We start from the raw sequence: 13,620 nt of genomic DNA on the forward strand, positions 1-13,620 counted from the left end.
AAAAATCGTTCGGGAAATGAGTTTACATCCCGGGTACTTTCTTTACTATACGGGCCGAGTCCGGGATTTACGGAAATCGCAGGTTTTCGTTTGCCGGCGATTAAACTTCTTTTATTCAGCGTCTCATCAAAAATGAAAACATTTTTGAAAACTACAAGTCTCATGCGTTTTAGTGGTGAAAAAATAATTTAAAAAATCGTTCGGGAAATGAGTTTACTCCCTGGGTACTTTCTTTGTATACTTTTGACAATACGGGCCGAGTCCGGGATTTACGGGAAATCGCAGGTTTTCGTTTGCCGGCGATTAAACTTCTTTTATTCAGCGTCTCATCAAAAATGAAAACATTTTTAAAAACTACAAGTCTCATGCGTTTTAGTGGTGAAAAAAAAAATTAAAAAATCGTTCGGGAAATGAGTTTACTCCCTGGGTACTTTCTTTGTATACTTTGGACTATACGGGCCGAGTCCGGGATTTACGGGAAATCGCGGATTTTCGTTTGAGTGCGAATAAACTTCTTTTATTCAGCGTCTCATCAAATATGAAAACATTTTTGAAAACTACAAGTCTCATGCGTTTTAGTCGTGAAAAAATAATTCAAAAAATCGTTCGGAAAATGAGTTTACTCCCTGGGTACTTTCTTTGTATACTTTGGACTATACGGGACGAGTCCGGGATTTACGGGAAATCGCGGATTTTCGTTTGAGTGCGAATAAACTTCTTTTATTCAGCGTCTCATCAAAAATGAAAACATTTTTGAAAACTACAAGTCTCATGCGTTTTAGTGGTGAAAAAATAATTTAAAAAATCGTTCGGGAAATGAGTTTACTCCCTTGGTACTTTCTTTGTATACTTTTGACAATACGGACCGAGTCCGGGATTTACGGGAAATCGCAGGTTTTCGTTTGCCGGCGATTAAACTTCTTTTATTCAGCGTCTCATCAAAAATGAAAACATTTTTGAAAACTACAAGTCTCATGCGTTTTAGTGGTGAAAAAATAATTTAAAAAATCGTTCGGGAAATGAGTTTACTCCCTGGGTACTTTCTTTGTATACTTTTGACAATACGGGCCGAGTCCGGGATTTACGGGAAATCGCAGGTTTTCGTTTGCCGGCGATTAAACTTCTTTTATTCAGCGTCTCATCAAAAATGAAAACATTTTTAAAAACTACAAGTCTCATGCGTTTTAGTGGTGAAAAACAAAATTAAAAAATCGTTCGGGAAATGAGTTTACTCCCCAGGTACTTTCTTTGTATACATTCGACTATACGGGCCAAGCCCGGGATTTACGGGAAATCGCGGGATTTCGTTTGCCGGCGATTAAACCTCTTTCATTAAGCGTCTCATCAAATATGAAAACATTTTCGAAAACTACAAGTCTCATGCGTTTTAGTGGTGAAGAAATAATTTAAAAAATCGTTCGGGAAATGAGTTTACTCACAGGGTACTTTCTTTGTATACATTCGACTATACGGGCCAAGCCCGGGATTTACGGGAAATGGCGGGTTTTCGTTTGCCGGCGATTAAACTTCTTTTATTCAGCGTCTCATCAAAAATGAAAACATTTTTAAAAACTACAAGTCTCATGCGTTGTAGTGGTGAAAAAATAATTTAAAAAATCGTTCGAAAAATGAGTTTACTCCCTGGGTAATTTCTTTGTATACTTTTGACTATACGGGCCGAATCCGGGGTTTACGGGAAATGGCGGGTTTTCGTTTGCCGGCGATTAAACTTCTTTTATTCAGCGTCTCATCAAAAATGAAAATATTTTTAAAAACTATAAGTCTCATGGGTTTTAGTGGTGAAATAATAATTTAAAAAATCGTTCGGGAAATGAGTTTACATCCCGGGTACTTTCTTTACTATACGGGCCGAGTCCGGGATTTACGGAAATCGCAGGTTTTCGTTTGCCGGCGATTAAACTTCTTTTATTCAGCGTCTCATCAAAAATGAAAACATTTTTGAAAACTACAAGTCTCATGCGTTTTAGTGGTGAAAAAATAATTTAAAAAATCGTTCGGGAAATGAGTTTACTCCCTGGGTACTTTCTTTGTATACTTTTGACAATACGGGCCGAGTCCGGGATTTACGGGAAATCGCAGGTTTTCGTTTGCCGGCGATTAAACTTCTTTTATTCAGCGTCTCATTAAAAATGAAAACATTTTTAAAAACTACAAGTCTCATGCGTTTTAGTGGTGAAAAACAAAATTAAAAAATCGTTCGGGAAATGAGTTTACTCCCTAGGTACTACTTTGTATACATTCGACTATACCGGCCAAGCCCGGGATTTACGGGAAATCGCGGGATTTCGTTTGCCGGCGATTAAACCTCTTTCATTAAGCGTCTCATCAAATATGAAAACATTTTCGAAAACTACAAGTCTCATGCGTTTTAGTGGTGAAGAAATAATTTAAAAAATCGTTCGGGAAATGAGTTTACTCACAGGGTACTTTCTTTGTATACATTCGACTATACGGGCCAAGCCCGGGATTTACGGGAAATGGCGGGTTTTCGTTTGCCGGCGATTAAACTTCTTTTATTCAGCGTCTCATCAAAAATGAAAACATTTTTAAAAACTACAAGTCTCATGCGTTGTAGTGGTGAAAAAATAATTTAAAAAATCGTTCGAAAAATGAGTTTACTCCCTGGGTAATTTCTTTGTATACTTTTGACTATACGGGCCGAGTCCGGGGTTTACGGGAAATGGCGGGTTTCCGTTTGCCGGCGATTAAACTTCTTTTATTCAGCGTCTCATCAAAAATGAAAACATTTTTAAAAACTATAAGTCTCATGGGTTTTAGTGGTGAAATAATAATTTAAGAAATCGTTCGGGAAATGAGTTTACTCCCTGGGTACTTTCTTTGTATACATTTGACTATACGGGCCGAGTTCAGGATTTACGGGACGTCGCGGGTTTTCTTTTGCCGGCGATAAAAACTTCTTTTATTCAGCGTCTCATCAAAAATGAAAACATTTTTAAAAACTACAAGTCTCATGCGTTGTAGTGATGAAAAAATAATTTAAAAAATCGTTCGGAAAATGAGTTTACTCCCTGGGTACTTTCTTTGTATACTTTTGACTATACGGGCCGAGTCCGGGATTTACGGGAAATCGCAGGTTTTCGTTTGCCGGCGATTAAACTTCTTTTATTCAGCGTCTCATCAAAAATGAAAACATTTTTGAAAACTACAAGTCTCATGCGTTTTAGTGGTGAAAAAATAATTTAAAAAATCGTTCGGGAAATGAGTTTACTCCCTGGGTACTTTCTTTGTATACTTTTGACAATACGGGCCGAGTCCGGGATTTACGGGAAATCGCAGGTTTTCGTTTGCCGGCGATTAAACTTCTTTTATTCAGCGTCTCATCAAAAATGAAAACATTTTTAAAAACTACAAGTCTCATGCGTTTTAGTGGTGAAAAACAAAATTAAAAAATCGTTCGGGAAATGAGTTTACTCCCTAGGTACTTTCTTTGTATACATTCGACTATACGGGCCAAGCCCGGGATTTAGGGGAAATCGCGGGATTTCGTTTGCCGGCGATTAAACCTCTTTCATTAAGCGTCTCATCAAATATGAAAACATTTTCGAAAACTACAAGTCTCATGCGTTTTAGTGGTGAAGAAATAATTTAAAAAATCGTTCGGGAAATGAGTTTACTCACAGGGTACTTTCTTTGTATACATTCGACTATACGGGCCAAGCCCGGGATTTACGGGAAATGGCGGGTTTTCGTTTGCCGGCGATTAAACTTCTTTTATTCAGCGTCTCATCAAAAATGAAAACATTTTTAAAAACTACAAGTCTCATGCGTTGTAGTGGTGAAAAAATAATTTAAAAAATCGTTCGAAAAATGAGTTTACTCCCTGGGTATACTTCTCTTTGAGTTTCCCTCCCTTTGTATACTTTTGACTATACGGGCCGAGTCCGGGGTTTACGGGAAATGGCGGGTTTTCGTTTGCCGGCGATTAAACTTCTTTTATTCAGCGTCTCATCAAAAATGAAAATATTTTTAAAAACTATAAGTCTCATGGGTTTTAGTGGTGAAATAATAATTTAAAAAATCGTTCGGGAAATGAGTTTACATCCCGGGTACTTTCTTTACTATACGGGCCGAGTCCGGGATTTACGGAAATCGCAGGTTTTCGTTTGCCGGCGATTAAACTTCTTTTATTCAGCGTCTCATCAGAAATGAAAACATTTTTGAAAACTACAAGTCTCATGCGTTTTAGTGGTGAAAGAAAAATTTAAAAAATCGTTCGGGAAATGAGTTTACTCCCTGGGTACTTTCTTTGTATATATTCGACTATACGGGCCAAGCCCGGGATTTACGGGAAATGGCGGGTTTTCGTTTGCCGGCGATTAAACTTCTTTTATTCAGCGTCTCATCAAAAATGAAAACATTTTTAAAAACTACAAGTCTCATGCGTTGTAGTGGTGAAAAAATAATTTAAAAAATCGTTCGAAAAATGAGTTTACTCCCTGGGTATACTTCTCTTTGAGTTTCCCTCCCTTTGTATACTTTTGACTATACGGGCCGAGTCCGGGGTTTACGGGAAATGGCGGGTTTTCGTTTGCCGGCGATTAAACTTCTTTTATTCAGCGTCTCATCAAAAATGAAAATATTTTTAAAAACTATAAGTCTCATGGGTTTTAGTGGTGAAATAATAATTTAAAAAATCGTTCGGGAAATGAGTTTACATCCCGGGTACTTTCTTTACTATACGGGCCGAGTCCGGGATTTACGGAAATCGCAGGTTTTCGTTTGCCGGCGATTAAACTTCTTTTATTCAGCGTCTCATCAGAAATGAAAACATTTTTGAAAACTACAAGTCTCATGCGTTTTAGTGGTGAAAAAATAATTTAAAAAATCGTTCGGGAAATGAGTTTACTCCCTGGGTACTTTCTTTGTATACTTTTGACAATACGGGCCGAGTCCGGGATTTACGGGAAATCGCAGGTTTTTGTTTGCCGGCGATTAAACTTCTTTTATTCAGCGTCTCATCAAAAATGAAAACATTTTTAAAAACTACAAGTCTCATGCGTTTTAGTGGTGAAAAAAAAAATTAAAAAATCGTTTGGGAAATGAGTTTACTCCCTGGGCACTTTCTTTGTATACTTTGGACTATACGGGCCGAGTCCGGGATTTACGGGAAATCGCGGATTTTCGTTTGAGTGCGAATAAACTTCTTTTATTCAGCGTCTCATCAAATATGAAAACATTTTTGAAAACTACAAGTCTCATGCGTTTTAGTCGTGAAAAAATAATTTAAAAAATCGTTCGGAAAATGAGTTTACTCCCTGGGTACTTTCTTTGTATACTTTGGACTATACGGGACGAGTCCGGGATTTACGGGAAATCGCGGATTTTCGTTTGAGTGCGAATAAACTTCTTTTATTCAGCGTCTCATCAAAAATGAAAACATTTTTGAAAACTACAAGTCTCATGCGTTGTAGTGGTGAAAAAATAATTTAAAAAATCGTTCGAAAAATGAGTTTACTCCCTGGGTATACTTCCCTTTGAGTTTCCCTCCCTTTGTATACTTTTGACTATACGGGCCGAGTCCGGGGTTTACGGGAAATGGCGGGTTTTCGTTTGCCGGCGATTAAACTTCTTTTATTCAGCGTCTCATCAAAAATGAAAATATTTTTAAAAACTACAAGTCTCATGGGTTTTAGTGGTGAAATAATAATTTAAAAAATCGTTCGGGAAATGAGTTTACATCCCGGGTACTTTCTTTACTATACGGGCCGAGTCCGGGATTTACGGAAATCGCAGGTTTTCGTTTGCCGGCTATTAAATTTCTTTTATTCAGCGTCTCATCAGAAATGAAAACATTTTTGAAAACTACAAGTCTCATACGTTTTAGTGGTGAAAAAATAATTTAAAAAATCGTTCGGGAATGGAGTTTACTCCCTGGGTACTTTCTTTGTATACTTTTGACAATACGGGCCGAGTCCGGGATTTACGGGAAATCGCAGGTTTTTGTTTGCCGGCGATTAAACTTCTTTTATTCAGCGTCTCATCAAAAATGAAAACATTTTTATAAACTACAAGTCTCATGCGTTTTAGTGGTGAAAAAAAAAATTAAAAAATCGTTCGGGAAATGAGTTTACTCCCTGGGCACTTTCTTTGTATACTTTGGACTATACGGGCCGAGTCCGGGATTTACGGGAAATCGCGGATTTTCGTTTGAGTGCGAATAAACTTCTTTTATTCAGCGTCTCATCAAATATGAAAACATTTTTGAAAACTACAAGTCTCATGCGTTTTAGTCGTGAAAAAATAATTTAAAAAATCGTTCGGAAAATGAGTTTACTCCCTGGGTACTTTCTTTGTATACTTTGGACTATACGGGACGAGTCCGGGATTTACGGGAAATCGCGGATTTTCGTTTGAGTGCGAATAAACTTCTTTTATTCAGCGTCTCATCAAAAATGAAAACATTTTTGAAAACTACAAGTCTCATGCGTTGTAGTGGTGAAAAAATAATTTAAAAAATCGTTCGAAAAATGAGTTTACTCCCTGGGTATACTTCCCTTTGAGTTTCCCTCCCTTTGTATACTTTTGACTATACGGGCCGAGTCCGGGGTTTACGGGAAATGGCGGGTTTTCGTTTGCCGGCGATTAAACTTCTTTTATTCAGCGTCTCATCAAAAATGAAAATATTTTTAAAAACTATAAGTCTCATGGGTTTTAGTGGTGAAATAATAATTTAAAAAATCGTTCGGGAAATGAGTTTACATCCTGGGTACTTTCTTTACTATACGGGCCGAGTCCGGGATTTACGGAAATCGCAGGTTTTCGTTTGCCGGCGATTAAGCTTCTTTTATTCAGCGTCTCATCAAAAATGAAAACATTTTTGAAAACTACAAGTCTCATGCGTTTTAGTGGTGAAAAAATAATTTAAAAAATCGTTCGGGAAATGAGTTTACTCCCTGGGTACTTTCTTTGTATACTTTTGACAATACGGGCCGAGTCCGGGATTTACGGGAAATCGCAGGTTTTTGTTTGCCGGCGATTAAACTTCTTTTATTCAGCGTCTCATCAAAAATGAAAACATTTTTAAAAACTACAAGTCTCATGCGTTTTAGTGGTGAAAAAAAAAATTAAAAAATCGTTCGGGAAATGGGTTTACTCCCTGGGCACTTTCTTTGTATACTTTGGACTATACGGGCCGAGTCCGGGATTTACGGGAAATCGCGGATTTTCGTTTGAGTGCGAATAAACTTCTTTTATTCAGCGTCTCATCAAATATGAAAACATTTTTGAAAACTACAAGTCTCATGCGTTTTAGTCGTGAAAAAATAATTTAAAAAATCGTTCGGAAAATGAGTTTACTCCCTGGGTACTTTCTTTGTATACTTTGGACTACACGGGACGAGTCCGGGATTTACGGGAAATCGCGGATTTTCGTTTGAGTGCGAATAAACTTCTTTTATTCAGCGTCTCATCAAAAATGAAAACATTTTTGAAAACTACAAGTCTAATGCGTTGTAGTGGTGAAAAAATAATTTAAAAAATCGTTCGGAAAATGAGTTTACTCCCTGGGTAATTTCTTTGTATACTTTTGACTATACGGGCCGAGTCCGGGGTTTACGGGAAATGGCGGGTTTCCGTTTGCCGGCGATTAAACTTCTTTTATTCAGCGTCTCATCAAAAATGAAAACATTTTTAAAAACTATAAGTCTCATGGGTTTTAGTGGTGAAATAATAATTTAAAAAATCGTTCGGGAAATGAGTTTACATCCCGGGTACTTTCTTTACTATACGGGCCGAGTTCGGGATTTACGGAAATCGCAGGTTTTCGTTTGCCGACGATTAAACTTCTTTTATTCAGCGTCTCATCAAAAATGAAAACATTTTTGAAAACTACAAGTCTCATGCGTTTTAGTGGTGAAAAAATAATTTAAAAAATCGTTCGGAAAATGAGTTTACTCCCTGGGTACTTTCTTTGTATACTTTGGAATATACGGGACGAGTCCGGGATTTACGGGAAATCGCGGATTTTCGTTTGAGTGCGAATAAACTTCTTTTATTCAGCGTCTCATCAAAAATGAAAACATTTTTGAAAACTACAAGTCTAATGCGTTGTAGTGGTGAAAAAATAATTTAAAAAATCGTTCGGAAAATGAGTTTACTCCCTGGGTAATTTCTTTGTATACTTTTGACTATACGGGCCGAGTCCGGGGTTTACGGGAAATGGCGGGTTTCCGTTTGCCGGCGATTAAACTTCTTTTATTCAGCGTCTCATCAAAAATGAAAACATTTTTAAAAACTATAAGTCTCATGGGTTTTAGTGGTGAAATAATAATTTAAAAAGTCGTTCGGGAAATGAGTTTACATCCCGGGTACTTTCTTTACTATACGGGCCGAGTTCGGGATTTACTGAAATCGCAGGTTTTCGTTTGCCGACGATTAAACTTCTTTTATTCAGCGTCTCATCAAAAATGAAAACATTTTTGAAAACTACAAGTCTCATGCGTTTTAGTGGTGAAAAAATAATTTAAAAAATCGTTCGGGAAATGAGTTTACTCCCTGGGTACTTTCTTTGTATACTTTTGACAATACGGGCCAAGCCCGGGATTTACGGGAAATCGCGGGATTTCGTTTGAGTGCGAATAAACTTCTTTTATTCAGCGTCTCATCAAAAATGAAAACATTTTTGAAAACTACAAGTCTCATGCGTTGTAGTGGTGAAAAACAAAATTAAAAAATCGTTCGGGAAATGAGTTTACTCCCTAGGTACTTTCCTTGTATACATTCGACTATACGGGCCAAGCCCGGGATTTACGGGAAATCGCGGGATTTCGTTTGCCGGCGATTACACCTCTTTCATTAAGCGTCTAATCAAATATGAAAACATTTTGGTAAACTACAAGTCTCATGCGTTTTAGTGGTGAAAAAAAAATTTAAAAAATCGTTCGGAAAATGAGTTTACTCCCTGGGTACTTTCTTTGTATACTTTGGACTATACGGGCCGAGTCCGGGATTTACGGGAAATCGCGGATTTTCGTTTGAGTGCGAATAAACTTCTTTTATTCAGCGTCTCATCAAAAATGAAAACATTTTTGAAAACTACAAGTCTCATGCGTTGTAGTGGTGAAAAAATAATTTAAAAAATCGTTCGGAAAATGAGTTTACTCCCTGGGTACTTTCTTTGTATACTTTTGACTATACGGGCCGAGTCCGGGGTTTACGGGAAATGGCGGGTTTTCGTTTGCCGGCGATTAAACTTCTTTTATTCAGCGTCTCATCAAAAATGAAAACATTTTTAAAAACTACAAGTCTCATGCGTTGTAGTTGTGAAAAAATAATTTAAAAAATCGTTCGGAAAATGAGTTTACTCCCTGGGTAATTTCTTTGTATACTTTGGACTATACGGGCCGAGTCCGGGATTTACGGGAAATCGCGGATTTTCGTTTGAGTGTGAATAAACTTCTTTTATTCAGCGTCTCATCAAAAATGAAAACATTTTTGAAAACTACAAGTCTCATGCGTTTTAGTGGTGAAAAAATAATTTAAAAAATCGTTCTGGAAATGAGTTTACTCCCTGGGTACTTTCTTTGTATACTTTTGACAATACGGGCCGAGTCCGGGGTTTACGGGAAATGGCGGGTTTCCGTTTGCCGGCGATTAAACTTCTTTTATTCAGCGTCTCATCAAAAATGAAAACATTTTTAAAAACTATAAGTCTCATGGGTTTTAGTGGTGAAATAATAATTTAAAAAATCGTTCGGGAAATGAGTTTACATCCCGGGCACTTTCTTTACTATACGGGCCGAGTTCGGGATTTACGGAAATCGCAGGTTTTCCTTTGCCGGCGATTAAACTTCTTTTATTCAGCGTCTCATCAAAAATGAAAACATTTTTGAAAACTACAAGTCTCATGCGTTGTAGTGGTGAAAAAATAATTTAAAAAATCGTTCGGAAAATGAGTTTACTCCCTGGGTACTTTCTTTGTATACTTTTGACAATACGGGCCGAGTCCGGGATTTACGGGAAATCGCAGGTTTTCGTTTGCCGGCGATTAAACTTCTTTTATTCAGCGTCTCATCAAAAATAAAAACATTTTTAAAAACTACAAGTCTCATGCGTTTTAGTGGTGAAAAACAAAATTAAAAAATCGTTCGGGAAATGAGTTTACTCCCTAGGTACTTTCTTTGTATACATTCGACTATACGGGCCAAGCCCGGGATTTACGGGAAATCGCGGGATTTCGTTTGCCGGCGATTAAACCTCTTTCATTAAGCGTCTCATCAAATATGAAAACATTTTGGAAAACTACAAGTCTCATGCGTTTTAGTGGTGAAAAAATAATTTAAAAAATCGTTCGGAAAATGAGTTTACTCCCTGGGTACTTTCTTTGTATACTTTGGACTATACGGGCCGAGTCCGGGATTTACGGGAAATCGCTGATTTTCGTTTGAGTGCGAATAAACTTCTTTTATTCAGCGTCTCATCAAAAATAAAAACATTTTTAAAAACTACAAGTCTCATGCGTTTTAGTGGTGAAAAACAAAATTAAAAAATCGTTCGGGAAATGAGTTTACTCCCTAGGTACTTTCTTTGTATACATTCGACTATACGGGCCAAGCCCGGGATTTACGGGAAATCGCGGGATTTCGTTTGCCGGCGATTAAACCTCTTTCATTAAGCGTCTCATCAAATATGAAAACATTTTGGAGAACTACAAGTCTCATGCGTTTTAGTGGTGAAAAAATAATTTAAAAAATCGTTCGGAAAATGAGTTTACTCCCTGGGTACTTTCTATGTATACTTTGGACTATACGGGCCGAGTCCGGGATTTACGGGAAATCGCGGATTTTCGTTTGAGTGCGAATAAACTTCTTTTATTCAGCGTCTCATCAAAAATGAAAACATTTTTGAAAACTACAAGTCTCATGCGTTGTAGTGGTGAAAAAATAATTTAAAAAATCGTTCGGAAAATGAGTTTACTCCCTGGGTACTTTCTTTGTATACTTTTGACAATACGGGCCGAGTCCGGGATTTACGGGAAATCGCAGGTTTTCGTTTGCCGGCGATTAAACTTCTTTTATTCAGCGCCTCATCAAAAATGAAAACATTTTTAAAAACTAGAAGTCTCATGCGTTGTAGTTGTGAAAAACAAAATTAAAAAATCGTTCGGGAAATGAGTTTACTCCCTGGGTACTTTCTTTGTATACTTTTGACAATACGGGCCAAGTCCGGAATTTACGGGAAATCGAAGGTTTTCGTTTGCTGGCGATTAAACTTCTTTTATTCAGCGTCTCATCAAAAATGAAAACATTTTTAAAAACTACAAGTCTCATGCGTTTTAGTGGTGAAAAACAAAATTAAAAAATCGTTCGGGAAATGAGTTTACTCCCTAGGTACTTTCTTTGTATACATTCGACTATACGGGCCAAGCCCGGGATTTACGGGAAATCGCGGGATTTCGTTTGCCGGCGATTAAACCTCTTTCATTAAGCGTCTCATCAAATATGAAAACATTTTGGAAAACTACAAGTCTCATGCGTTGTAGTGGTGAAAAAATAATTTAAAAAATCGTTCGGAAAATGAGTTTACTCCCTGGGTACTTTCTTTGCATACTTTTGACTATACGGGCCGAGTCCGGGGTTTACGGGAAATGGCGGGTTTTCGTTTGCCGGCGATTAAACTTCTTTTATTCAGCGTCTCATCAAAAATGAAAACATTTTTAAAAACTACAAGTCTCATGCGTTGTAGTTGTGAAAAAATAATTTAAAAAATCGTTCGGAAAATGAGTTTACTCCCTGGGTAGTTTCTTTGTATACTTTGGACTATACGGGCCGAGTCCGGGATTTACGGGAAATCGCGGATTTTCGTTTGAGTGCGAATAAACTTCCTTTATTCAGCGTCTCATCAAAAATGAAAACATTTTTGAAAACTACAAGTCTCATGCGTTTTAGTGGTGAAAAAATAATTTAAAAAATCGTTCGGGAAATGAGTTTACTCCCTGGGTACTTTCTTTGTATACTTTTGACAATACGGGCCGAGTCCGGGATTTACGGGAAATCGCAGGTTTTCGTTTGCCGGCGATTAAACTTCTTTTATTCAGCGTCTCATCAAAAATGAAAACATTTTTAAAAACTACAAGTCTCATGCGTTTTAGTGGTGAAAAACAAAATTAAAAAATCGTTCGGGAAATGAGTTTACTCCCTAGGTACTTTCTTTGTATACATTCGACTATACGGGCCAAGCCCGGGATTTACGGGAAATCGCGGGATTTCGTTTACCGGCGATTAAACCTCTTTCATTAAGCGTCTCATCAAATATGAAAACATTTTGGAAAACTACAAGTCTCATGCGTTTTAGTGGTGAAAAAATAATTTAAAAAATCGTTCGGAAAATGAGTTTACTCCCTGGGTACTTTCTTTGTATACTTTGGACTATACGGGCCGAGTCCGGGATTTACGGGAAATCGCGGATTTTCGTTTGAGTGCGAATAAACTTCTTTTATTCAGCGTCTCATCAAAAATGAAAACATTTTTGAAAACTACAAGTCTCATGCGTTGTAGTGGTGAAAAAATAATTTAAAAAATCGTTCGGAAAATGAGATTACTCCCTGGGTACTTTCTTTGTATACTTTTGACTATACGGGCCGAGTCTGGGGTTTACGGGAAATGGCGGGTTTTCGTTTGCCGGGAATTAAACTTCTTTTATTCAGCGTCTCATCAAAAATGAAAACATTTTTAAAAACTACAAGTCTCAAGCGTTGTAGTTGTGAAAAAATAATTTAAAAAATCGTTCGGAAAATGAGTTTACTCCCTGGGTAATTTCTTTGTATACTTTGGACTATACGGGCCGAGTCCGGGATTTACGGGAAATCGCGGATTTTTGTTTGAGTGCGAATAAACTTCTTTTATTCTGCGTCTCATCAAAAATGAAAACATTTTTGAAAACTACAAGTCTCATGCGTTTTAGTGGTGAAAAAATAATTTAAAAAATCGTTCGGGAAATGAGTTTACTCCCTGGGTACTTTCTTTTTATACTTTTGACAATACGGGCCGAGTCCGGGATTTACGGGAAATCGCGGATTTTTGTTTGAGTGCGAATAAACTTCTTTTATTCTGCGTCTCATCAAAAATGAAAACATTTTTAAAAACTACAAGTCTCATGCGTTTTAGTGGTGAAAAAATAATTTAAAAAATCGTTCGGGAAATGAGTTTACTCCCTGGGTACTTTCTTTTTATACTTTTGACAATACGGGCCGAGTCCGGGATTTACGGGAAATCGCAGGTTTTCGTTTGCCGGCGATTAAACTTCTTTTATTCAGCGTCTCATCAAAAATGAAAACATTTTTAAAAACTACAAGTCTCATGCGTTTTAGTGGTGAAAAACAAAATTAAAAAATCGTTCGGGAAATGAGTTTACTCCCTAGGTACTTTCTTTGTATACATACGACTATACGGGCCAAGCCCGGGATTTACGGGAAATCGCGGGATTTCGTTTGCCCGCAATTAAACCTCTTTCATTAAGCGTCTCATCAAATAGGAAAACAATTTTGAAAACTACAAGTCTCATGCGTTTTAGTGGTGAAAAAATAATTTAAAAAATCGTTCGGAAAATGAGTTTACTCCCTGGGTACTTTCTTTGTATACT

Source organism: Hydractinia symbiolongicarpus, chromosome 6 (genome assembly GCF_029227915.1).
Source record: "Hydractinia symbiolongicarpus strain clone_291-10 chromosome 6, HSymV2.1, whole genome shotgun sequence".
Classification (NCBI taxonomy): domain Eukaryota; kingdom Metazoa; phylum Cnidaria; class Hydrozoa; order Anthoathecata; family Hydractiniidae; genus Hydractinia; species Hydractinia symbiolongicarpus.